The sequence below is a fragment of the Helianthus annuus genome, chromosome 5 (genome assembly GCF_002127325.2).
Source record: "Helianthus annuus cultivar XRQ/B chromosome 5, HanXRQr2.0-SUNRISE, whole genome shotgun sequence".
Classification (NCBI taxonomy): domain Eukaryota; kingdom Viridiplantae; phylum Streptophyta; class Magnoliopsida; order Asterales; family Asteraceae; genus Helianthus; species Helianthus annuus.
The window spans coordinates 56,609,509-56,636,226 of record NC_035437.2 but is presented as its reverse complement, the minus strand read 5'-3'; the positions used below and the strand labels follow the sequence as shown (position 1 = coordinate 56,636,226).

General features: G+C 38.5%; 1 long non-coding RNA gene across 1 annotated transcript; it reads left to right on the top strand.

Moving 5' to 3' along the window:
• The first annotated feature begins 21,831 nt into the window (after nt 1-21,831).
• On the top strand, nt 21,832-24,117 carry LOC110938712. The gene is made up of 3 exons (XR_002591616.2): nt 21,832-21,980; nt 23,169-23,228; nt 23,847-24,117. It is a non-coding gene; the product is annotated as an uncharacterized LOC110938712 (long non-coding RNA).
• Nucleotides 24,118-26,718: the final 2,601 nt, after the last annotated feature.

Sequence of the window (26,718 nt, the reverse complement as noted above, 5' to 3'; positions counted from 1 at the left end):
TCTTCATTTGAGGGATTCATAGTAGGATATCCAAACGTACTACCTTAAATCCTTGATGGGCTTCTACGTGGTAGTTAAGACCCTTGGATTTTATAGTACCATTCCATAATTTGAAAAAGACCCTTTGGATGGTCTAGTAAAACGATTGATTCAAATCTGGTTAGGAATGACATGTGATGATATAGTTGGAAAGACTCCTTGGTGGTCTGTTTTAAAAGATCATTTATTGATCTAAAGGACTCTATGGTGGTCTAGTCACACTCATCACAGGTTTGTTTGTTGGGTCTTCCCCTACACATTATAAAGTGCACTGTGTGAACTATGCAAGGAATTGCGTAATTATGGATGCATACGTAATTATGAAATTCAGTGCACAGAAACCACAGTAAGATTTATCGTGTGTATGAACCGATAGTGGCAACAATAACGGAACGTGAACAATGTAATGGAGGTACGGTGGACGCACCAATGACACTTCATATACTTGTATATAAGTGTCCCTCTTATTTATAAGCATAATGTTATTAAAGTTACTAGAAGTTCAGAACCCTAACCAGTGCTGTCTTATCTTTTCGACTTTATATTTCGAAATGCCTAACTTGTCTCAAAGTCAAGGCTGAACATCAACGACCTTCTGGTTTGTTTGTAGAACCAGAGATACCGGTTTGGAAGTGGGAGAATGTTGCTATGGATCTCATCACTAAATTACCGCGTACATCTAAAGGTCACGATGCTATATGGGTTGTTATCGATCGACTAACGAAGATAACTCATTTTATTCCAACTCGCAAAGATCTATCTGCTGATAAAGTTGCACCCCGATATATTGGACCATTTAAGTTGTTAAAAGAGTTGGAAAGGTTGCCTATCGACTAGAGCTACCTCCAGAGCTTGGAAATATTCATCCGAATTTTCACGTGTCCAATTTGCGAAAGTGTATAGCTGACGTTGATCTTCACATTCCTCTCGATGAAATCCGAATCGATGAAACGATGCACTTGGTCGAGAAACCTGTGGAGATATTGGACCGTACATTCAAACAATAGAAGAACAAACGGATTTGTCTGGTCACGGTTCGCTGGGAATCTAAGCGTGGCCAAGAATTTACTTGGGAACGTGAGGACCAAATGAAGGCGAAACATCCGCAATTGTTCTCACAAAGTTTCCTCTAGTTAAAATTTCGGGACGAAATTTCCTGAAGTAGGGGAGACTGTGACATCTGTGCCTCCACGGCCATCAAACAAATACCTAATTAATGAAATATTGTATTTCATACTTGGGATTTGTATAAATATGTGTATCATTTGCACATATCAATTCTCGTTCGATTTCAAGCTCTAAATCGCTTTCTTGAAAGTTATACGCGAACTGATGCGTAAACCTAATCAGTTTAGCGCGACAAACACTCCGGAATAGTGACATATGCTTAACATACCTTAAATAACCTTTACATAACTTAGAAATAAGTTTTGAGGGTTTGGTGTGTCGAAATCAAGTTTATTCGCTTACAGGGACTAATTTCGACAAACTGCGAAAGTATGCTGATTTGTACTGTAACGAACATTCCAGAACTTTATCATAAGTTTAACATGCCCTAAATATCCTTTACATAGCTTAGAAATAGGTTTTGAGGTGTTTGGTGTGCAAAAATAAACTTATTGGTCATTCAGGGACTAAGAGCGTCAAAAAGTGCACAAATTTGCATTTTCGCGCATATCTTACGTTCTGAATATATCCGGACATCCAAAAATTTATGTAATCATTAAAATATTATATTTTAGCGATTGGCATGATAAAATTCCATTCGTCGCTCAATTTGGATCGTTTTTGCGTTCGTTACGACTTCCGTCGTAATTAACCGAACAACGCAACCGTACGACCAAACGAACCGACATCTGAGATATTTTTGAGCATGTTTTGAGTTCCCAATATTTTAACTTCATTTTAGAGCCTTGAAATGAGGTTAACGGGGCTTAAACATGTCAAAAATGGGCCAAAATGCAAGTTTCTAAGCTGCAGGGACTAAAATTGTCAATCCGCCAAAGTTGGCCAGGCGGCCAGCGTAAACCCAAGCCTTATTCTTACGCGGGGCGCGTGAGCCTATCAGACAGAAACATTCAATTTGGTCATTTAGCTCGTTTTTGACGGTTTTGATCAGTGGTTTTCAAAGCTAGGGGCTGGTTTGTGTGGGGAACAAGTCCCCCAATCTTTCCTTGACACTTGTATGGCTTGGATCATGCTCTCCTCTCCAAGAAACGATCCTAACGGTTTGCGAAAAACTATATATAGCCATGCTCACCTCCTCATTCTTTGCTCATTCATTCTTCTCCTCTCTACCATCTGATTTGGAAGGCTCCCTCAAGTGTTTGGAGCTTTCTAATCTCATTGGGAACTTGGTTTTCTTGTAGAAAAGATAGCAAGGACACATTGTGAGCATTCTTTCATTCTTTTTGTTGTTTTCCTAGTTTGGAAGTCAAATATAGTTTGACTTTCAGCTTTGACCACGAGATGGTCAACGAGAAGTTCGTTTGAACTTCACAACGTGAGCGTAATCACGTTGGTTATAGTCTTTAGTGACTATACCCACTGATTACCACGTTGACTAGGCGTAGTGACGAGTCGTAGTTTCGGTCAAAATGCGCATTTAAGCGTATTTTGCAACCAAACTACTCTTGGTATCAAAACACTTTGTTTTTATATCAAAACCTGTTTTCTAACTTAGTTAAGCATGTTTTAACATGCTTAGCTCGTCACTTTTAGTTTAGTGCTTGTTTAGAGTCGTAAGTCAAGCGGTCTAAACCACCGCTTAGACTTTCGAACTCGACCCGTTTGGTCAATCTTTAGGATCCGACCAAGCATGTTTAGTGACCATAGTTGCATAGGGAATAACCTTCTGAGGTTATACCTTATGGTCACCGAGTTTAAGTAGTTGTATGATAGGTAGATTATATGCCTTAGGTAAATTACCAAAATGCCCTTTCATGCATAATTGGACTCTAAGCATATGTAACCTAACTTTTTTCACCTAAACTGATTATGTAACTTATTTAAACATGTTTAGGCATATAATACTAGCCATAGGACTAGTTAGACTTCTCGAACGCGCGTTTGCGCGCACGACGCGTTAAAGTAGCGTAAGCTACCTTAATGGGTCGTAATGGGTTGAAAGCACTTAGGTAAGGTTTCAATTTAGTATGTAGGCATTGTTAAACCATGTCATATGAGTTCCAATAACTCATTTGGTTTACAAGACCTCATCCTATCCGATCCTCCGACTTAGGTAGGGTTTATTTATCTAGTTATTAGGTTGCCGATTGATTTCGTGCTCCCTCTAGCTTTGCTTGGTTGTTGTTCAAAGACCGCTAAGCATTCTCAGGCGAGTACATTGTTCCCCTATTTTACTGTTTTCGATTGTTTTGGGGTGATCCATATGTGTTAAATGATTTCAATATTTAAACGATGTTTTCCAAAAATGATTAAGATGGTTTATATTAAAACTAAAACGATTTTGATAATGTGAACAAGCTTGTTGGTTGTAATTACATAACGAATAATATCCATTAATTTTGGCCGAACCAACCAGTATTAGTTTATGGTACCATAGGATCTGACAAATTCTGTTATTAGACTGCACCCATGGTTATGTGTGGGTTAGGTGGGTAACGACCGAATCTCATGATTGTTAACTTACCCTTTGGTGGTTTGTTAATGCGAGATGATTGTTAACTTACCCTTTGGTGGTTAGTTAATGCGAGATTGGCGATAGGCGAGTCACGAAGGTTTGGATATTATTAGCGAGGCGACCAAAAGTAGTTTCACAATTAAAACGAGAATGATTTAAACGACTGAAATGATTTTTGACGAATTAAACGAATTGGATAAACGATTGGCTTTTGGTTAGTGTTTAGATAACGGGACGGGTGTAAAGTGATGAAAGCATGGTGGATACGCCGCTAGTACTTCCTATATATAAGTGTCTTCATCATATTACATACCGTGGCGTTATTTAGTTCACTTGGGTAAACGATTTTGAGACGATGTCACACAAACGAGGTTTTTGAAATGATATAAACCATACGAGTTTTGTTAACGAGTTTTTACGAGATTTTTACAAATTCATTTAACTAAATGTTTTGGGTTAAGAAGCATGGCTACCAGATTTTATAACAAACTATAACCAATATGATTTGAGTTGGTTATTTATGTTGTAATACACTTTTCAAAACAAGGTATGTATTCTGACTCTTAGAGTCTAACGAGGTACAACATATAAACTAGCCATGAATCCGACACTCTCATAAAACCTATATACTTGCCAGCATTTCTTTGCTGACTTTGTTTTCACATATGTTTCAGGTATTGTTGAATGATGTTGATTGATAGGATGCATACTCACATAGGACTGGACGTTGCCTTAGTGACTTAATAACAATGATAGACTATGTTTAACTTGTTTGTTAGATTTCAAGACGATGTAAATGTTTAATGTTTAATAAAACGAAACTTCAAATTTCCGTGTGTTTTGAAACAATGATTCTGTTACAACACTCCCCGATGTTTCCGCCACGTTTTGTTGTTTTATCGTGGTCGGGGTGTGACAGAAAAGTTGGTATCATATGTTATTTTTTTCAAAAAAAAAAAAAAAAAAAAAGTCGGGAGCTTTGAGTTTCCAGAGTTTCCTAAAATTTTTAGTGTTTTTTGTCTAGCATTAGCCTATATATATATATATATATATATATATATATATATATATATATATATACAAAACCTACAATATGATATCTTAACTAGTGGGATTGCCCTATGTTCGGTCGATATCGGTTTGATTTATTACCGTATAGGTATGGTATCGACATTCCGTATAACGATCAAAAGATAAAACCCAATGATTATAAAGTAGCATGCACCAAAGAATATCATTACGTGTTTTATATTTATCGAAAACCATAAAATATGTTACTAAATAAAAAGACGAAATAGTTCGTAAGAAGTTATTGATTGTTTATAATTTAGATTAGAATAGAATGATTTATTTTGGTTTTATAAATAGGAATTGTGTGTAATTTTATTATGGAACGGTTTCTAAAAGTGAAAGGTGGAGAATCCTCTTCCAAAACTCCCAAACACACACAATGTTTGAGAAAATATGTTTGTATTTACGTTTGACGTGCTTTTAATGATTATATTAATTTGAGTTTGTTTTTTACATAACCCGACCCGGTCCGCCACGATTTGAAAAAAATATTATATAGCAAGGGCTTAAAATCCTATAAATTTTACGCACCCCATGAAAAAATTTTCTAGGTCCGCCACTGGAGCCAAACGGTTGGTTTCTGAAAAACTCCCTAACGTTCATCCTATATAATACCATTCCCTGTTAGTAGATATACAAATTCCAACCTGTTAGATATCATTATTGGGTCGCACGGGTAAATATTTATCCCTCAAGAATGGGAATTTATTTGTGAAATAGTTAAACCCTTAATTTTCCAAAAGTACTAAAACTCTTGTTTTGGGTTTTGACTCTTATCTAAATTCATGTGGTGTTTATATACTCCCAACGCATATACACTTGCAGGTTTTGATTCAGCTACATAAAGACAATTAGGTGAAGAAATAGGACATGAAGGATTAGATTTGTAGAAAAAAATAGGACATGAAATTAGATTGTTAAATCCGGCACTCATTCATTGGTCGCATGCATACTCTGATGCGGACTGGGGTGGCTGCCCCGACTCAGGCCGGTCTATAGAACTCCTCCATAGCTTGATTCTTAAATTCAGTTCCATTTCCGTTGCGCATGCGTCTTACTTTCAAAGTATACAAATTCTCAATCGTTGTGATCAAGGCTTTGATAATTTCGAAAGTTTCACTCTTGTGTGCCATAAACGCCACCCAAGAAAATCTTGAATAAATGCATCCACACTAACCAAAAGAATTAAAAGACAAGAAGACGCTATTCCTTATTTACCAAACGGTGACATAATATTTGAAAGGAAATCCATGGCAAAATCTTCAAAGGAAGCATGGGATACATTACTAAAAACTTATAAAGGAGATGACAAAGTCAAGAGCGTAAGGTTACAAAATTTAAGATGTGAGTTCGACAACCTTCCATTGAAATAAACAGAATCAATTGAAGATTATTATAAATATCCAAAATACAGTCATATTAGCAAGACATGTGACATGAAGCCAGAAGATTATTTGCAAAAGAAAGCTAAAAAGAAGAAGCTATGAAGTCTAGATTATGGGGAAATGATAAAATATATCTATTATAATCTACACTTAATATAACTTACTATTATTATTTAGGTTAAGGATTATTATTAGATATGTAGGTCCGGCAAGGGGAGGATCTAGTCGCCTAATCCTTGTGTACAAACCAATCCGGTTGTGCGGAATCCAACCTAGATAGCAAACCGAGATCGAACACGGAAATGGTAGACACGAGACTCAACGATTAACACCAATGTATTAATACTTGAAAACAGTTACAATGCAAGGTTTACAAATACACTCTGTAAACTCTCTCTAGTTCTCTCGTTTTCTCACATTTGTGTCCTCTGTCTTCTGATTTGTTATGTCTTGAGTCTTGTTTATATAGGCCCAGTACTGACGAAACAGGAGAAGGTCGGCGAAACACAAACAAGTCTTTGACGAAACGCACGAGCAGATGACGAAATGGGATCAAGGTCGACGAAACAGACATGTTTCGTCGACATCCACTTTGATTCGTCGACTTGGGCTTTGGCCCAAACAGTTGAGGCCCAAGACATGTTTCGTCGACTTGGTTTCAGCCCAAAGCTAGTAATCTGGCCTGGTGTTCAAGGTTTGGCTTTCAATCTTCGTGTATCGAACTTTGGAACGTACGACAGAGGAATGTCGTGACGTTGGACTTGAGCCGAACCTTAGCCCAACCGAACTGAGTCACGTCCACATATCGAGTACTAACAAACTCCCCCTTGGACGCTACTCATGAGGTTCATCTTCCATGTCTTCTATGCCGGAGGATCTTCAAAGTCTTCACGTCTTGTAAGCAGAAAGTGTATCAACAAACTCCCCATTTTATTTAGGAAGTGTGTTAACAAACTCCCCCTTAACATAAGCTCTCCCTTGAGTTATGCTCGTGAATCTTTTGATCTTTAATACTTGAGATCCTTGTGGTGTTGATGATTGGTCAGCAGCAACTCGATCATCTTTATCATTTGAGTGCCTTCACGTCGTGTCTTCATTCTGAAGCTTGTCATCGAACATGTACTCCTTGCCTTTAGCATCTGCACATGCAAGAAAGCTAAACGCGTAAAGTTAACATAAACAAACGACACACATGTGACCATTATTCAAACAACTACCGTCGGACAATTTGAAAGTTTAACAAATTTATCAATTTTAGTTTTGTAACTTTCAAAACTTGCAAATTTTGACCGTTTATGAAGATTTAGTCGATTTGGTTTTCAATCAGCTTTCAGGCAACGAAGACTCGAGATCCAACATCGTACAATCGAAAATAAGATAGAAATAAAATATTTTTGGCTTTTAGAAAGTTTATATTAAAACACACCTAAAATCTTTTTGGAATTTTTGAATATTTCAAATGTAAAGACAGAAAGCAGTAAATAAATATATACAAAGATGCAGAAACTGAAAGCATTAAATAAATATTTACAGACAATCTTTTTGTGAGTTTCGAGGGTAAGAGAATCATATCAGTGTACGGTCACGCCAATACGCTCTTTTGTTCAATTAATTAACATTTAGATAACCATCTTATAACAATTATCGGCATTGTTATCCACATAAGCTCAACTTATCAGATGTAATCATGGCGAGGGGATACGATTAGTGTATGATTTATACTTATCGACCGGTGTTCATCCACATCACGACACATTCCCGTATCAAGGTATGCACGAGGGTTCATCTTTCCGGTGAGTATACCGATTATCATCTTTTGACCGTATATGAAAATGTGAGATACTCACTTATTGAGATTGAAAACAAGCCCTATGTGATAGAATCACTTATTGATGAGGAACTTGATTTTCAGATGCATGAAGGGCACAAGAGCAAGTCCGTGAACAGGTCAGTACTTTCGTACAGCAAAGAGACGAACCTGACTCCCGGATAAATGTGATATATTATCACTTATTTGTTTGGACATGTGATTGTTGATCACTTATTGAGGTCGAATGCAATATGTACACGTATGTATAATATCATGGAAGATCTAGACTTGCATCCCCGTTATTTTTCGGTAAAAGATACAACCATGATACCCAGATGATAAGCAGCATAACGACCGAATATCTCAGAACCTCGGCAATCTCTCAAACGAAATTTCGGTACTAAGACCATATGCCAATGTGTGGTTCTCACCTGGTCTTCAGTCGATTTAGGTTTATATCACCCTGCACACTATAAAATGATTGTGAGCCTACCGATACATCTTATATAGAGCTGCTTAACATATTTCATTAAGGTTTAAAGAGGTTTGGATAGACCACTGATGTACTATCATTTTCTCTTTTTCTCGCCAGGAAACTCATTTTTGTTTTTCTATTGTTTTTGTGTTTTTAAATTTTTGGATGTTTTTGTATTTTTCAAATTTTGGATTTACTCCCCATAAAATCAACAAACTATGATAAATTTAAAAGACAAAAAAGATATTTACAAAAATGATTTTCCAATGTTGGTTTTACTCTTGCTTGACCTTAATGCCGTTTACCAATAATAAAAAGTCAAATCTTGATTTGACAAATGCTTTGGTAAAAAGGTCGGCACGTTGGTCATCGGTGTGGACCTTAACAACATCGATTAGCCTTTTATCAAAGCAATCACGTATGAAGTGATATTTGATTTCGATGTGTTTGGTCTTTGAATGCTGCACAGGATTTCTAGTGATCTGTAAGGCAGCAGAATTATCAACGTAAATAGGAGTAGTTAGGAATTCAAAACCGTAGTCGCGCAATTGTTGTTGGATCCACAGGACTTGGGAGCAACAACTTGAGGCAGCAATGTATTCAGCTTCGCATGTTGATGTAGCGACACACGTCCGCTTCTTGCACTGCCATGTGACTAGGCGATTTCCCAAAAACTGACATCCAGCCGTTGTGGATTTGCCGTCAGTTTTGCATCCGCCAAAATCAGAATCACTGAAAGCGATTAAATCAAAGTTATTATCCGTAGGGTACCATAGACCGATGTCAGGGCAACCCTTCAAATAACGAAAAATCCTTTTTACAGCTGCAAGATGTGAGGCCTTCGGGTTGACTTGATATCTGGCAAGCAGGCACGTTGGGTACATTATATCTGGTCTTGATGCTGTGAGGTACATAAAAGATCCAATCATTGCACGGTAGTATGAGGGGCTAACAACTTCACCCTTCAAATCTGGATTAATTCCGTGATTTTGCTGCAATGGGGTACCGATGGGCGTTGCATCAGACATCTGGAACCGGCTCAAGATGTGACCAACATATTTTGTCTTATGGATGAATATCCCAGACTCAGTTTGTTGCACTTGTAGGCCTAAAAAGAAGGTCATTTCCCCCATAGCACTTATCTCGAATTTATCCTGCATAATACGCTCGAAATTTCTACACAAAACATCATTAGTAGAACCAAATATAATATCATCAACGTATACCTGTACCAGTAGAAGATCTTCATCTTGTTCTTTGATGAAAAGAGTACAATCGATAAGACCTCTGCGAAATCCATTCTCCAGCAGATAATTAGATAAGGTTGCATACCAAGCTCGTGGTGCTTGATGTAGACCATAGAGAGCTTTGTTCGGCAACCAAACCCGATCAGGGTGAATAGGATCTTCAAAACCTGGAGGCTGTTCGACGTACACCTCTTCTTCAACCACACCATGTAAGAATGCACTTTTGACGTCCATCTATTAAACCTTGAATCCTTTGAATGAGGCATAAGCCAGAAAGATCCGAATTGCTTCCAGACGTGAAGCAGGTGCATAAACTTCGTTGTAGTCAATCCCTTCAATCTGACGAAAACCTTGAACGACTAATCTTGCTTTGTTCCGGATAACTACTCCATGGTTGTCCTTTTTGCATTTATACACCCAGCGGGTACCAATCTTCTTGTAGTTCTCAGGTTTCTCAACTAGCTTCCAGACACCTAGCTTCTGGAATTGTTGCTATTCTTCCTCCATAGCTTCAACCCAAGAATCATCTTTCAAAGCTTCTTTAATAGATTTTCGTTCATCTTGTGAAACGTAACACGCAAAGGACCAATCATTTTGTTGACCAGATTCTCGAATCGCCGCATACAAGCCTGCATTGTTGTTGTTTCGCAACATGTTTCTTGTTTGAATGCCACTCTGTACATTTCCGATGATGTTTTGTTGAGGATGGGTATTGTGAAACCTTGTTTCTGGATTATCTTGAATGGAATATTTGTACCCAGATTGTTGAGATTGAGATCAACAACCAATTCAATACCCGGAATTGACGAAGAGGATGATGCAGTAGCTTCAACTGTTCTAGGGGCGTCCACTAGAGGTGTACCCTCTGAAGTACCATGAACTGCTGTTGTTGGAGCTTCTTGATCTGCATCGAGAAATTCTTCATCCTCTGAAGATTCGTTTAATTCGGTAGCATCGTGAAAATCCTCATTGTCGAGAGCATTATTGTTCACTAAAGATGGTTCTTGATTGACAACAATTGGACGAACCAACGGTGAATCTGTTGCGTTGTCGCTCTCAAAAAACATTCTTGCCGTAGCATTTTCTTCAACTGCTTCAACATTGATCGAATTGCAAAAGTCATCGTACTCAAACATCCAAGGCTGACCAGGGCATTTGACTGGCAATGTGTGCCTTTGTACTCTGACCTCAGACCATTCTTCGACCCTTTTAGCCTCTAGATTCCAGACTCTTAAGTTCGGGGTGGCATACCCAAGAAAGTATCCTTCAATTGCTTTTGCCCCAAACTTTCCATTAGGATCGATTATTGTGCACGGAGCTCCAAACAGTTCAAGATATGACAAATCTGGTTTCCGTTTGAAGAAGCTCATAGCAGGTCTTGTTGTACCTTTTGACTGTAAGGACTCGGTTCAACGTGTAACATGCAGAGGCCACAGCTTCACTCCAGAATGGAATGGGCAACTACGACTCTACCAAGACAGTCCTAGCAGTCTCGATCAATGTACGGTTTTTACGTTCAGCGACGCTATTCTGTTGAGGAGTATAAGCCGCACTAAATTCGTGAAGAATACCTTTTGAAGTGTAAAACTCCGCCATGGCATGATTCTTAAATTCTGTACAATTGTCGCTGCGTATTCGTCTAACCTTCAATTTATACAAATTCTGAATCTGAATGATCAAGTTTTTGATAATACCGAAAGTTTCACTCTTGTGTGCCATGAACGCCACCCAAGAAAATCTTGAATAATCATCAGTTATCACGAGGCAATATTTTTCATTCCGGATGCTTTTATGCTTGACAGGACCGAACAAATCCATGTGCAAACGTTCAAGCGGAACGACCACCGTGTTGATTTTCTTTGTAGGGTGTCACTTCTTCGTTTTTTTTTATTTCTGGCACGAAACACAGACGTCTTGAAGATGAAAGTTTTTAAGAGGAACACCATTCACCAATTCATTTGACACCAAATGATTCATCTTGCGTAAGTGAATGTGACCCATTCGTCTGTGCCAAGAGATTGAGTCTTTTTCTGAGGCTTTGGAAACGAAACAGGTTGCTTGTGCAGACGTTGTAATAGCTTGGCCCATATCAAGGACATACAAATCATTTATCCTTGGAGCAGATAAGAGAATCCATTCTTTTGGAATTTTGAAGCCGGGTTTTAGCACATAACATCCATTTGCATCAAAGTGTACTGAAAACTGTTTATCACAGATTTGTGAAACGCTGAGAAGATTGTGATCAAGTTGTTGTACAAAGTTGATCTTATTAGAGCTTACAACCTCGTTGGATATCATTCCTTCACCAATAACATATCCGCCTTTATCTCTAGCAAAAGCAACATAACCTCCTCTAATAGATTTAACATCGTAGAGAAGCTTCATGTCGCCTGTCATGTGCCTGGATGCTCCACTATCAACAATCCAATGACTACTGTTAGTTCCTCCTGGAACACCCTGCACATGAACTCACTTGATTAGTTGGAGATGGGGACCCAAGTCATTGTGGTCTTGGGTCTTCCACTTTCATCAACAACAATTACTTCCACTTTTTGATGGTTAGGAAATTGTGATGGTCCCCCTGAATTTGTGGTCATTTTAGGTTTCCATGTCTATTGAGTTTTACCAGTTTGATTGTTTGAAAATTTAACTTCGTGATTGTTTGAAGTTTTTGAAAACTTTGAACTTTTTGGTTTAACTGAAACAGATTGTTTTTGAACCACATCAGTCTTAAGTGCTTTCTCAATCACCTTGACCTGTTGGCGTTTCGGTTTCTTTTCCCTTTCTCGTACAAGGCAGGGGTCTTGTTTTAAGGAAACAGATCACTTTTGGTAATTTCGTTCACGGGGATCATCAACTTTGGCGTTGATACATTTTTGTGTGGACGCGACACGTTCGGTTCGAGCCTCTAACGGAATGAAGACCAAGTCGGATATCCTCCTATCCAACTTGGGTCCGACAAGTTTGTTCCGTTTTATTTGTAATGTGTAAACAAACAATGCATGTTGCATATAGGGTATTATTTGTTTAGTTAGTCTCTGTGCCAAAACATCCTCATTTGGGCTATGCCAGGACTTTGGGCTTAACCTTCTTTGGGCCAATTCCCCTCCTGACGAAACATGGAGAAACACTTTGTGTTTCATCCATAAAAGACAAAAACACGAAGAAACACATTGTGTTTCACCCAAGAAGGACAAAAGCATGAAGAAACACGTGTTTTATCACACTACAGGATAAAGGGCCGACAAAACTCAATGTTTCGTCCACTGTTGGGCTTCTTCAGGCCCAATGATTGGTCCAACGTTTGTTTCGTCGAGCCACTATGTGATTCGTCGTAGTTAAGGCCCAGGGTACTATATAAACAGCTTTCTAGTCTCACTTTTAAACCAGATGAGAGAATACCCGGAGAGACTTATTTTGTAAAACTGTGTATGTATCAGTTGTTCTCGGTTCTCATCTCGTTTAATCAATAGATTGTGTTTCATTGGTTAAACTGTGTTCTTATTATCTGTGTTTGGTTTGCACTGTCACGGGGATTCCGCACCCGTTACCGTGTTTGTGATAAACAAGGATAGGTTTATATTATCGATCCACCGGAAAAACGGGACCTACAATTGGTATCAGAGCTTTGGCTCTAATCCTTGTTTAAAACCAAACATTGTTTTGTTTTATCAAGCCATTTTTTAGTGATTTGTAGAAACTGTCGTTTTGAAAAGCTTATATATTTTCTGAAAAAGTCACTAAAATCAGTGAAATCCTTGCTGTTTTGCTATTAGTTTTAGTGGAAACCTTATTATTTTACATGTTTACATGTTAGTGATGGGTTTTTATTGAAAGTCTTGAGCAAATCTTGTGTTCGGAAATTTATCGGTCACCTGAATCTTCATCGAGTTCATCTTATATTCAAGTTGTTCTTCATACTTTCCACTTTTTGATCTTTTTGTAAACTTACTGTGTAAGTTGTTGGTGAATTTACAAATTTTAAAGTTAAAAGTTTTGATTAAAATATTCTGACACCTTACCAGTTGGTAAGATAAGCATGGTGTGAAGTTGAAAATTGTGTGTGTATGTCAAAAACAGATAAGATCAGACCAAACTCACCAACTCCCCAACCTTATCCATCTTGTTTCGTCAGATTTAATCTTGTTTCGTCGACATATAAGTGAGGGGATTTCAGTTTCGTCACTAACATACCTGTTTCGTCGCTGTCTTTATACCTGTTTCGTCAACATTTCTGTTTCGTCGCAATACAAATCAATCAAGTCATCAGTTTCGTCGACAACAAAGATACAATTCATTTTCGTCGCAATTCCAATCAGTTTCGTCGATCAATTCCTTTTACCCATAGTTTCGTCGCACATAACATATCATCATTCTGTTTCTGTTTCGTCGACCAGGAATGTGAATCTTGTTTCGTCGGCCTATAAAACGATCCTGTTTCGTCGATAACTAACAGTTTCATCATCATGTCAAGTGTTTCGTCGCACAGAACAAACAAACAAACCTGAGTTTCGTCGCAATTAAGATCTTTACGTGTTTCGTCATTCACAAAAGGATTTTTGTTTCGTCGCAAGGATCTTTAAACTGTTTCGTCGTTATAGTGGTTTATCATACCTAGTTTCGTCGACCTAAGTTCAGATTGCATCTTGTTCCGTCACAAGCATTCTGGGTTTCGTCGTACATTGGGCTTCAAATTGATTTGGGCCGTTTCGTCGATCAGAAGCCCAAAAGAATTCAGTTTCGTCGAGATAATTGTTAATTCTCACAAAGGATTTTGCAGAAGTGTGATAACTGTCTGTTTTCAAGTGTGTGACCAGGGTTTCCATTTCATACATCAAATATGAGTTGTACAAGTCCGTGGGATTGGAGTACGGACTCACAACCAGTTCAAAAACCGACTTCGATGGCCGAATATTTAGCAAGTACCATACCTCGACAACAACAGTCGATAAGTGAAAGTCAATGGGCATTGGTGTCGAATCAAAATTAGAGTATTCAAAGTCTATTGCTTAGTGAGAGTGAGACGGGTAACAACAATCGGCCGCCAAAGTTGAATCACATGAACGACTATTCATCATGGAAGGGTCGTTTCCACACATACGTTCAAGGGCAAAGCAGCGAACTTTGGATATGTTTCATTAATGAATGCAACCCTGCCCTCGAAATAGCAGCATCAACTTCAACGGGTTTTACTAATATGCCTGAAAACGACAAAAAGGCATGATCTGGAGAAGAAAACGTATGCTATTCTCACTCAAGCACTTCACAAAGACATCTACCATCAATTCTCCTATTATAAGACCATAAAAAGTTTATGGGACGCATTGGTAGCGAGAGGAGAAGGAAATGCAGCTTCTAGAAAGACACGCCATGATTTATTGAAGAAAGAGTTTGAATCATTTCGATTCTTGGATAATGAAACTCTAAATGATATGACTTCTTGATTTTATCATTTGATTAGTGAAATGTGTTCTTATAATGTTGCTGCAACTCATCAGGAAATGATTGCATGGTTTGCTGATGCTCTGCCTCCTAGGTGGAGTCCATTCATTGAACTTCTAAAGCATACGGGCGCTATGGATACAGCAAATGGCACTCTCTATGAATTCATTCAGAAGTTGGAGCACAAGAACGAAGAGGAAATCCGGAAAGCTAAAATGATTGCACCTCCTCAAAACACAGAAATGTATTTTCCTGGCTTTGGTCCTTCAGCTAGTTCTATTCAGCAACCGAAGCTTCAAACAGAGTTTGTATCCAACACAAGCTCATCTCCGTTTCCACAGTTCAATCAAGCCCAACCACAGTGGAATCAAAGTGCTTATATGTCGCAATCCATACCCCAACCACAAGCCCAACAGCAACAAGCACATTATATTAACAATCCTTCACTCCAAAACACCAACACTGTCAGAGTTGATACATCCAATCTTTCAAAAGTCGGTGTAGAAGTTGCTAAGGAACATTTGGAACTTCTCAACACAATGTTCAGTTCATATTGTGGATTGGTGGCAGGTCACATTGGAAACATCAATATGACCAATGAAGATTATCAGCAGATAGACCGTGCTGAAATGGAGTTAATGGATATCAAGTGGGCATTTGCAAGTGCTGTTAGACGGGCAAAGGATTTCATGGCTCGAACAAGAAGAACTTCGTTGGAAGGCAAGAATGATACGAAGTACGAATTTGATAACAATGCGGTTACTTATTTCAATTGTGGCGAAAGGGAACACTTCAAACGTGAGTGCACTCGGCCAAGCAGACAAGGCAACCAGAATCCATTCAGAAATCAGACAAGTACTTCCAATGCCAATCAAGATAACCGTGGAAAAGGGATAGTGCCGGTGAACAACAACCAGAACCAATCTGGACCTTCAAACACCAATAGAGCATTAGTTATTCAAGCTGATGAAGGATGTGATTGGTCTGTACAATTCGGAGATGGTAATCAAGGAGGTGGAACTGCTAGCTATGCAAAAATCATCAACCACATCAAGCATGTTCACAAAGAAGAAGTTGCTGAAAGCGATGATAGCTCGGGTTATAGTGGGAGTTCAGATGAAGAAGGCTCGAATGCTGGAGATTATAATTCTCAAGATGGATCTTTTTCTTGTCAAATTGCCTTTATGGCAAATGTCTCAGCCTCTACAAGTCAGATAAAATCTGAAACTCCTAGCATATGTAGTGATTGTGTTGATATGAAACTTAAATGTGCTGATTTGAAACGTGAATCTGAAACGGTTGATATTCACAATCAGAGTTTGGTTGTTGAACTATCAAAGTGCAAATAGGCAAATATGGCTTTAGTTTGAAATGAAAAGGAATTTAAATCTGTAATTGAAACCTTAAAGAAAAGTGTTTCCGAAGTGAACAAAGTTGTTTATCATAAACAAGTTAGTATTAACGATTACATTAACATTGTTGAGGAAACCAAAAGGGAACTAGCCATTGCCAAATGCGAGCATGATGCTATCAAGCAAATATTGGAGAGTTATTCTAACTCCCGATTTGTGCTCGATCACAAAATTGATGTTCAACAACTGAAAGGGAACGTGAAAGGCGTTGGGTATAAGGCGTGTCCACCCCCTTTGAGACACAACTATACCAAAATTCCCGATGAAGAGGATATGCCTCGGTATGAACCCAGTGTGCCTCTTGATTATGAGGAAGTTACTACTGGCCTAGGGTTCAAACCGGACAATTCATCGGAGGGCTCATCTGAAAACAAAGAAAAGTCATCATGTGCTTCAAATCAAAGTCCTCCCACCATTGAGGACTATGATTCTTCAGATGATGAATCAGATGTAAGTGACCAGGATGAATCACTTGATGAGACAAAAGGAGTAGAAATTCCAATTGAGAATCATATTCTGTGTGATCCTCCTACTTCTACTGTGTAACCTGTTGCCAAGCAAGTGATAGATCCTGTCAAGAATCTCAAGGATGACAAAGAATGTGTGTTTGCTGTTAAGAGCAATAATGTGTTGTATACTTTGGTCGGTGATGCTAAAATTTATTCGGACAATGATTTTCCAATTAAAAATGTCAATCCATCTTTAATTGATAAAGTTTTTGAAGACAACACGAATAAATTTTTGGGAAAGACCATCCCCGGAATTGTGGTAACACAATGTGATCCAATTCCAAAAGCTAAAATCAGGAAACAATTCGGAAATCAAAAATCACTGACAAAGCAACAACCAATTGCTTTTAAGGGTAAACAACAACAACGAGCTCCAAAGCCAAAGGCTAAGGTTGAATCAAAAGGAGCTCGTTACAGGAAGAAAGCAAAAGATGTTAAATTTGTAGCATCAAAGGGTACGGATAAAATTGAGACTTTTGAAAACAAATCAAACACCGATTTTGTACAAGAAGTCAATATTTTGAAACGTAATAGCGATAACAATTACACCCAACACACAAATGAGTGTGATGAAAGAGCTAGTACCTCAGGTTCTACAGGTTCGATATCTGCTAGTCGATCAGATTCTCCTAAGTTTTTGAAAGGAGAACTTGTTTCAAATGTGGGAAGTTTGGGCACATCATTAAAGTCTGCACAAACTCGCCTAAACCATATTTTGTTGAAAGAACCCCCTCTGAACAAGGTCACTCACAACGTCGTCCTGTTTCACCCAAAAATGACAAACGTGCCATTAAAGAACAAGAAACGAAACAATGACGTCAAAAAGTTAAGAAAATAGAAAAGGACTTAAAACCTGAAGAAAAATCTGTTAAAAGGAAACCTAGTTTGTCACAACCATTGAAACCAGAAATTGTACATAATACACAATCTGGTAAACCGAAACAAGCTTGGAAACCGAAAATAGGTGAGGATTCAGGGGGAGGCATGCAATTTAAGGACCCTCAACAAATTGAAATTACATTTCTTGATTCTCAGGGGCAACCCAAGTCTATGAAGGCTTGGGTCCCCCTCTCCAACTAATCTCTGAGTGAGTGTGCAGGAAGTTCCAGGAGGAACTATCCATAGTCATAGGATTGTTGATGGTGGAGCGTCCTTGCACAAGATCGGCGACAAAAGAAATTGTTGCCTTTGATGGAGAGAAAAAGAAAGGGGAAACAGAGTTGTCTGTTGAAAGAAATTGATAACTTCGACAAAATGAAAAATCATTCCAAAAGTGTGATTGTTAAAGGCCTTGATCGGGTCCCCAGGATAGATTCAATCAAAATGTACGCTCCTGCAGCACGTCACATGTTCAAAATCAACAAGATGAACGTGTAGTGTACATTTCTTCGCGGTGAAATTGAAGAAAATGTGTTTGTTGAACAAACCAACCAGGTGTGCGGATGCCTTGGCGTGGATTGAACAACCGCACACTACTTCTGAAGGAGAAAGACAAAGACCTTCACTGGTGCAATGTAGAAGACCAGCCGGACCCAAAGGTTTCTGATCTTGTTGCTGTGAAGAGATTTCTCGGTCAATTGAAGTAGCAACAAAAATTCGACTTTGAAATCCACACTGGGTGGATATCCAGTTTGGGAGAGCGCTCAGATTCCTTGCAATGCACGAAGAAGTTGCAGGATTACGGTTTTAAATTTCTAATCTATCCTATACTTGTCGATTTTTAAGCTGCTTTATGAACTATTATCATCTCGTACAACACTCTTTGGCCTGACACGTTGATCTCAAATATCACCTCACCCGTGATTGTTTCACTATGAAACTCGTCAATGTTGTCATGGTCTGCACCGCTTACCGACGTGCCAACTTATTTTTTAAAAAATTCGATAAATCATTTTTGATTAACTTATTTTTGGTAAACGGCATTGAGGTAAAACATGAGTTAACCGACATCGGGAAATCGTTTTTGTAAATACCTTTGTGTTTTTAAAATTTATCTTAGTTTGTTGATTTTAGGGGGAGTAAATCCAAATTTTAAAAATCCAAAAACATCGAAAAAATTTCAAAAACACAAAAACAATAGAAAATCAAAAATGAGTTTCCTGGCGAGAAAAAGAGAAAATGATAGTACACCAGTGGTCTGTCTAAACCTCTTTAAACCTTAAATGAAAAACGATAAGCAGCTCTATATAAGATGTACCGGTAGGCTCACAATCATTTTAAAGTGTGCAGGGTGATATAAATCTTAAATCGACTGAAGACCAGGTGGGAACCGCACATTGGCATATGGTCTTAGTACCGAAATTTCGTTTGAGAGATTGCCGAGGTTCTGAGAAATTCGATCTTTATGCTGTCTTATGGTATCATGGTTGTATCTTTTACCGAAAAATAACGGGGAAGCAAGTCTTGATCTTCCATGATACTATACATACGTGTACATATTGCATTCAACCTCAATAAGTGATCAACAATCACATGTCCCTCAAAATAAGTGATAATATATCACATTTATCCGGGAGTCAAGTTCGTCTCTCTGCTATACGAAAGTACTGACCAGTTCACGGACTTGCTCCTGTGCCCTCATGCATCGAAAATCAAGTTCCTCATCAATAAGTGATTCTATCACATAGGGCTTGTTTTCAATCAAAATAGGTGAGTTTCTCACATTCTTTTATACGGTCAAACAGATGATAATCGGTATACTCACCGGTAAGATGAACCCTCGTGCATACCTTGATACAGGAATGTGTCGTGTGTGGATGAACACCGGTCGGTAAGTATAAATCATACCTTAACGTATCCCCTCGCCATGATTACATCTGATAAGTTGAGCTTAAATGGACAACAATACCGATAATCGTTATAGGATGCTCATCTAAATGTTAATTAATTGAACAAAAAGAGCGTTTTTACATGACCGTACACACTGATATGATTCTCTTACCCTCGAAACTCGCAAAAAAGATTGTTTGTATATATTTACTTATTGTTTTCCGTTTTTACTTTTGAAAAATGAAAATTCCAAAAAGATTTTAGGTGTGTTTTAATATAACCTTTATAAAATCCAAAAAGATTTTGCTTCTAGTTTATTTTTGATTGACCGATGTTGGAACTCGAGTCTATCCTACCCAAAATCCTGATCGAAAGCCGGAAAACAATTGCATCTTCATAAATGGTCGAAGTTAACAAGTTTTGAAAGTTAAGGGACTAAAATTGATCATTTTCTAAACTTTCACACTGTTGTCGGTTGGTTGTTTGATTGAGATATGGTCACACATGTGTCGTTTGTTTATGGAAACTGTATTCCAAGCGGTTGTTCTCATTACGCGTTTAGATTTCTTGCGTGTGCAGATGCTAAACGCGAGGAGAACATGTTCGATGACAAGCTTCGGAATGAAGACAGGACGTGTAGGCACTCAAAAGATAAAGTTGATCGAGTTGCCGCTGACCCTTTATCAACACCACAAGGATCTGAAGATATGACAAGTCAGAAGATTCACGAGCATGACTCAAAGGAGAGTTCATTCTAAGGGGGAGTTTGTTAACACACTTCCTAAATGTAATGGGGAGTTTGTTGATACACTTTCTTCTTCCGAAGCGTGAAGACTTTGAAGATCCTCCGACATGAAAGAAACGGAAGTCGAACCATCACAGCAGCGTCCAAGGGGGAGTTTGTTGATACATTTTTGTGTGGATGCGGCACGTTCGGTTCGAGCCTCTAACGGAATGAAGACCAAGTCGGATATCCTCCTATCTAACTTGGGTCCGACAAGTTTGTTCCGTTTTATTTGTAATGTGTAAACAAACAATGCATGTTGCATATAGGGTATTATTTGTTTATTTGTTTAGTTAGTCTCTAGGCCAAAACATCCTCATTTGGGCTAAGCCTGGACTTTGGGCTTAACCTTCTTTGGGCCAATTCCCTTCCTGACGAAACATGGAGAAACACTTTGTGTTTCATCCATAAAAGACAAAAACATGAAGAAACACATTGTGTTTCACCCAATAAGGACAAAAGCATGAAGAAACACAAGTGTTTCATCACACTACAGGACAAAGGGCCGACGAAACTCAATGTTTCGTCCACTGTTGGGCTTCTTCAGGCCCAATGATTGGTCCAATGTTTGTTTCGTCGAGCCACTATGTGACATCCCGCGAAAATGTGCGACAACACTAGCTTCTTCAGTGACTGCATGTTAAATTTCTGGACGAAAAAACTTGGGGATGATGTGACAACTCGTAATTTCGAGGTTAGAACCGTTCATATTTATAAATCGAACCTACATACTTATTTTATTTGACGGGTTAATTTTATACTTAACTAAATTATATTATTAGTTTACATTATAAAAGTGATTAACTTCGAACCAAATCCATATCGGGTTGAACCGATCCGAACCGTTTGAACCATGGCATAACTCGCGTAACTTGAAAACTCTTGAGGCTCGAACTATAACTTCATTATTACCCTTTCATTAGTTGAATTGACTAATTAAGTTTATGATTAGTTGGATTATATGCAAAATAAATAAATAAATAAATAAATAAATAAATAATCATAATAATAATATGCATGTATGTATGTTGACTATAAAAAAAAAAACAAACAAACGATTGATTGAAGGCAACTACAAGTTTTGATGTTGCCATGTATCTTGTTCCAAGATCCCGGCCACTAGCAAGTGCAGCCCAAACACCCTCATTAATTATTATGGCAGCCCAAATTCCCTTGATGCTTGCGGCCCAGATGCAAACCCCAAACAGCCCACATCCTTTTTAAATGGTTACGTGATATGCAGGAGGTTATTTTATAATTCTCCTACATTCTCAAACCCTAACCTACGACTACTTTTCTTGCTCTCCCTCTCTCGCTATTGTTGACAAGAATAAGGAGCACCAAAGACTTCAATTTTTCGGTTCTAGGCTATATCGGACTCTCGTCATCGCTAGGTATCACATCTTGAGTTTTATTTATAATTCTATGAGTTCATACATGATTGAAGTTGTTGATCTTCTGTTTACCTTGGCTGCGTTTCTCGTTTTCGATGCATGTTATTGATGTTAAGATGATATTTATAGTTTAAGTTCTTGGATTTATGTGTATTTAATGATCGGATTGCTTATGGGGTTTGGTTGGGTATTAGGATTTGAAATCTCATAGATAACTTGGTCAGATTATCAGTAGATTGTTGAATTCTCAATTGTTTTAAATGATAAATAATCTGAGTTAGGAAGATAACCTGCTGTAAGTGAGGTTTAATCATTGTTGTTGTTCGCTAAACACGCTAACGGAACCACTCGAACTCGCATTTAGGCGTTGATAGCTGAAAACAGAAAGTTGTCTTGTATTTACAGCAGACTTCCGTTGGCTGTAGCTGGGTCATAACATACCGAAAACTGAGTTTTCTGGAGTCCACAAAGTAGAGTTTAGAAATACAATTCAAACGGCACTGGAATCATAAATTTTCGATGTCGTTTACTATTTTAAATGGAATTTTTCGTTACAGTGCACTGGGCTGTCCATTTTCTGCAGAAATTGCAGGTCACGATTTCTGTCATATCTAAGGGTGTATTGGGATATAAGTTACGAAATTTAAACTGTAGGAAATATGCGAGTGAACTGAAATTCTCCAACTTGATTCACCTCGTTTGGAGACTCGGTGATTTTTAAATAAAATAAACGGTGGGCAGGGGTCAGAATTGTAACAATTCAGATCACTGTTCATTGCTCGAATTTTTACGAAAAATCTGTAAACAAGTAGACTTTGAAAATTTTACAGGAACACGCCGAGACCTTTTCACATGTCATATATTTTTTTGGGAATTAATTGTGACCTATAACTATTTTTTAAAAATACCCGAAAACAGCCCAGTTTTGAGTATTGAAGCTGAAACGTATTAAGTCGCAATGTGTGCATCTGATTGTCAGATATGTTATGCTATCTGATAACGATCCAACTTGTTATATGTCGATGAAAGTGTTATGTGAAATATGGTACGCTTGTTGGTGCGTAGTTATAGGTGGCATGTATATATGGGTGTGAACTGTTAAAGTGAGTGCATGTTATGTGATAGATGCGTGTAGGAAATACGTGCTTTGTTTGAAATCACTAATAAGTTAAATGGTAATCATACTAGGACGTGATTGACCAACCCCGGCCATTAGCTATTTTTAAGAGTCCAACCGAGCAACCAAAGGTGAGTTCACACTTTCTACAAGGCATGGGATTCCCAAGGGTTGGGAATGGGTAAAGGATTGAAACTGAAACTGCGTGATCTCCTGGTTTGGGACACGTACACACCCTCTTCATTGAAGGGTGACAACACGTGATAAAAATATAATCGGTACCTACGTAATCTCCTGGTTTGGGGATTACATACACACCCTCTTTATTGAAGGGTGACAACACAGATACTAGACCAAAACTCTCTATCATGAAGTCCCTCCTTTTATATCGACTTAATCACCGGGCCAATGGCGAGCGGGTCATTAGTTAGATAGCGCTATTTAGGTTTGACAAGCCTCACACCGTGCCGCAGAGGACGGGCGTGAACTAATGGATCTGGGCACTAGTCAATGATGATAGACATTGACGTCAGGGCACCAACTTACTTTAGTCAGTGGTCGATATGGTAAACGGGTCTAGTGGTTTACATGGGGAAGCCCCCATCAACTATGGATATGTTTGGGAAACAGGCTAAACGGATTAACTTACAACTTACAAATGAACTCCTGGTTTTGAAATAACTTAATAATGAACACCAACTGTGAACTCGCTCAACTTTGTTGTTGACTCGTTGTTACATGCCTTGCAGGTCGTTAGAGGTTTAGCTGGAGCTTGCAGGGGAGCAGGAGTCGTTGTGGGACATGAACCACTGCATGTTCATGAAAAACTTTAGTAAATTAAAAACTTAAATTTTTGTTTTGAACTTAAATGCTTCCGCTGACTATTCAACTTGGTTTTGGACTTTGGTTTGGAGAACTTTAGACGTTTGGTTTTACTTTACTTTATTTAATGTTTATTATAATTGGTGGTATGATCCTGGTCAGTCACACGCCTCGCGGTAATACTCCGCTTGTGGATTTTGAGGGTGTGACAGATTGGTATCAGAGCCATTGGTTATAGTGAACTTGGTTTTAAAAAGAGAAAAATCTTTTTGATAAAAACCAGACTATAACCTGTTCAGTGCTCAACGATTCACAACGACACTTCGCTCCACGTGCAAGACTCAACACTCTAGGTGGTATGATTTATGTATGTGTTGCCTACTTGCTAGTTTACATTTACATTGTGTGTGGCACATGGTGTGCCCAGTTAGAGTAGTAGCATGTTATCTACTAGCCCGAATGTGCTCTTTATGACACCCAACTGTTTACTTGGAACTTGACGTGTGATGATCAAATTCTTTCCTGTTTTCTCCTCACCCCACCACGACAACTGTTTTATGCGTTCTACCTATTCATGCGATTGTCTCAACATGACATCGCCGTTACAGCCAGAATTCAGATTTGACTCTCCGTACATTTGGTTTTGTGCGTAAGCATTCACGTAGACCAGAACCGGCCCAAGCGAACTCGGATTTAGGAAAACAATATACCCACGCGTTCATGTTGACGAACCCCACCATCTCCACTAGTCATCGTCTCCAGAAGCGAAGTAGTTGCCGTTGCACGCATTTGGCGTTGTACCACTCGAAACCCTATCATCCAAACTCTATTTTGGACCAATGATATACTCACGTGACCAGGATACAACGAACTTCCCTTTCGTGTCGTTGCTGCCATCTACCAATACTGAAACTGCCCCTGGAGAACAGAATAGTTTACGGGATTCTTCGGTTATTTGTTGGACTTTGTTTTCACTCAATTCTTCGTATGAACATCACCAACCTCTTGTTTCTTCGATCCGCAACATATATAACGAAACGCTAAAAACCATACCACGATTTCCACCGATCACAAGATTACCCCCCCCCCTTATACTAATAGAGTCACATTTTGATCCTATGAAAGTTTATCTTAATTATGTGAAACCTTTTCGCTAGCCTTTGTACCAACATATACTTGTTAATTAATGCCATGCCCAATTTTTACTATTGACTTAAACAAAACCAATAATCCTTTACCACAGTGACACTACGTCCCCACTCCTCCATGCAGAGACATTAATATGAACTTACTATAGTTTAGAGAATTTGGAAGGCTCGACTTTCGATCATTGGGGATCACTTCTTGAAACCCTAAGAATAGTGACGTGATGTTGATACGATCATACCCTCTTGACTACACTGGCATTTTTCAGATTCATTCACATGACCTAAGTAAACTCTTCCGAATTTGGTTACTTACTGACTCGATAAACCGCAAACTCATCTAAGATCATGGATCAAGGTGAATTATTCCTCCTTCGCATGTGGGTGAGCCCAACAACTTTGAAGGAAGTTTCAGCGAACTTTAACACTACAAACTTGTGCGACAACCATTCTACTCTGGTTAATTCTTGTTATGTTTAATATACCAACGTGGCACCTCTATTCGGCAAACGACGTACTTCATTCTAACCTTATACAACTTACGTACGACCAGCTATACTCTCGACAACAGTCAACAGGTAAACCCCTGCTTACAGATTCTTAAACGCTTACGCATCGATTGTGACTACCCTTTTTGCATGTTTCCACATCCATTCACGATATACTACTCGAATCCTATGATCCTTTTCCTAACAACATTCTTCGCGAACTCTGGCTTGGAGGAGTTGCTCTCTACGAACGATACTCTAGGAGCAATGGGCCATGAATATCACAGATATGGAGGTATCACGAGAACTATCTTTAGAACTCGATTCGACCGAGATAGGTTGCCAGTCACGACATTCGAATTTAGCCAGTCAGGACATTCGAATTTAGCCTATAGATTGAGTTCGTTGGAACTCACGTCGTGGCCCAGAGTTTACCTGGGAACGAGAAGACCAAATGATGCGCAAGTATCCTCAGTTGTTTAAGAAATATGTGTTAAGTTCTGAAGCTACTACTGAATTTCGGGACGAAATTCCAAACCAACATGGGGATGATGTGACACCCCGCGAAAATGTGCGACAATACTAACTTCTTCAGTGACTGCATGTTAAATTTCGGGACGAAAAAACTTGGGGATGATGTGACAACTCATAATTTCGAGGTTAGAACCGTTCATATTTATAAATCGAACCTACATACTTATTTTATTTGACGGGTTAATTTTATACTTAACTAAATTATATTATTAGTTTACATTATAAAAGTGATTAACTTCGAACCAAATCCATATCGGGTTCAACCGATCCGAACCGTTTGAACCATGGCATAACTCGCGTAACTTGAAAACTCTTGAGGCTCGAACTATAACTTCATTATTACCCTTTCATTAGTTGAATTGACTAATTTTAAGTTTATGATTAGTTGGATTATATGCAAAATAAATAAATAAATAAATAATCATAATAATAATATGCATGTATGTATGTTGACTATAAAAAAAACAAACAAACGATTGATTGAAGGCAACTACAAGTTTTGATGTTGCCATGTATCTTGTTCCAAGATCACGGCCACTTGCAAGTGCAGCCCAAACACCCTCATTAATTATTATGGCAGCCCAAATTCCCTTGATGCTTGCGGCCCAGATGCAAACCCCAAACAGCCCACA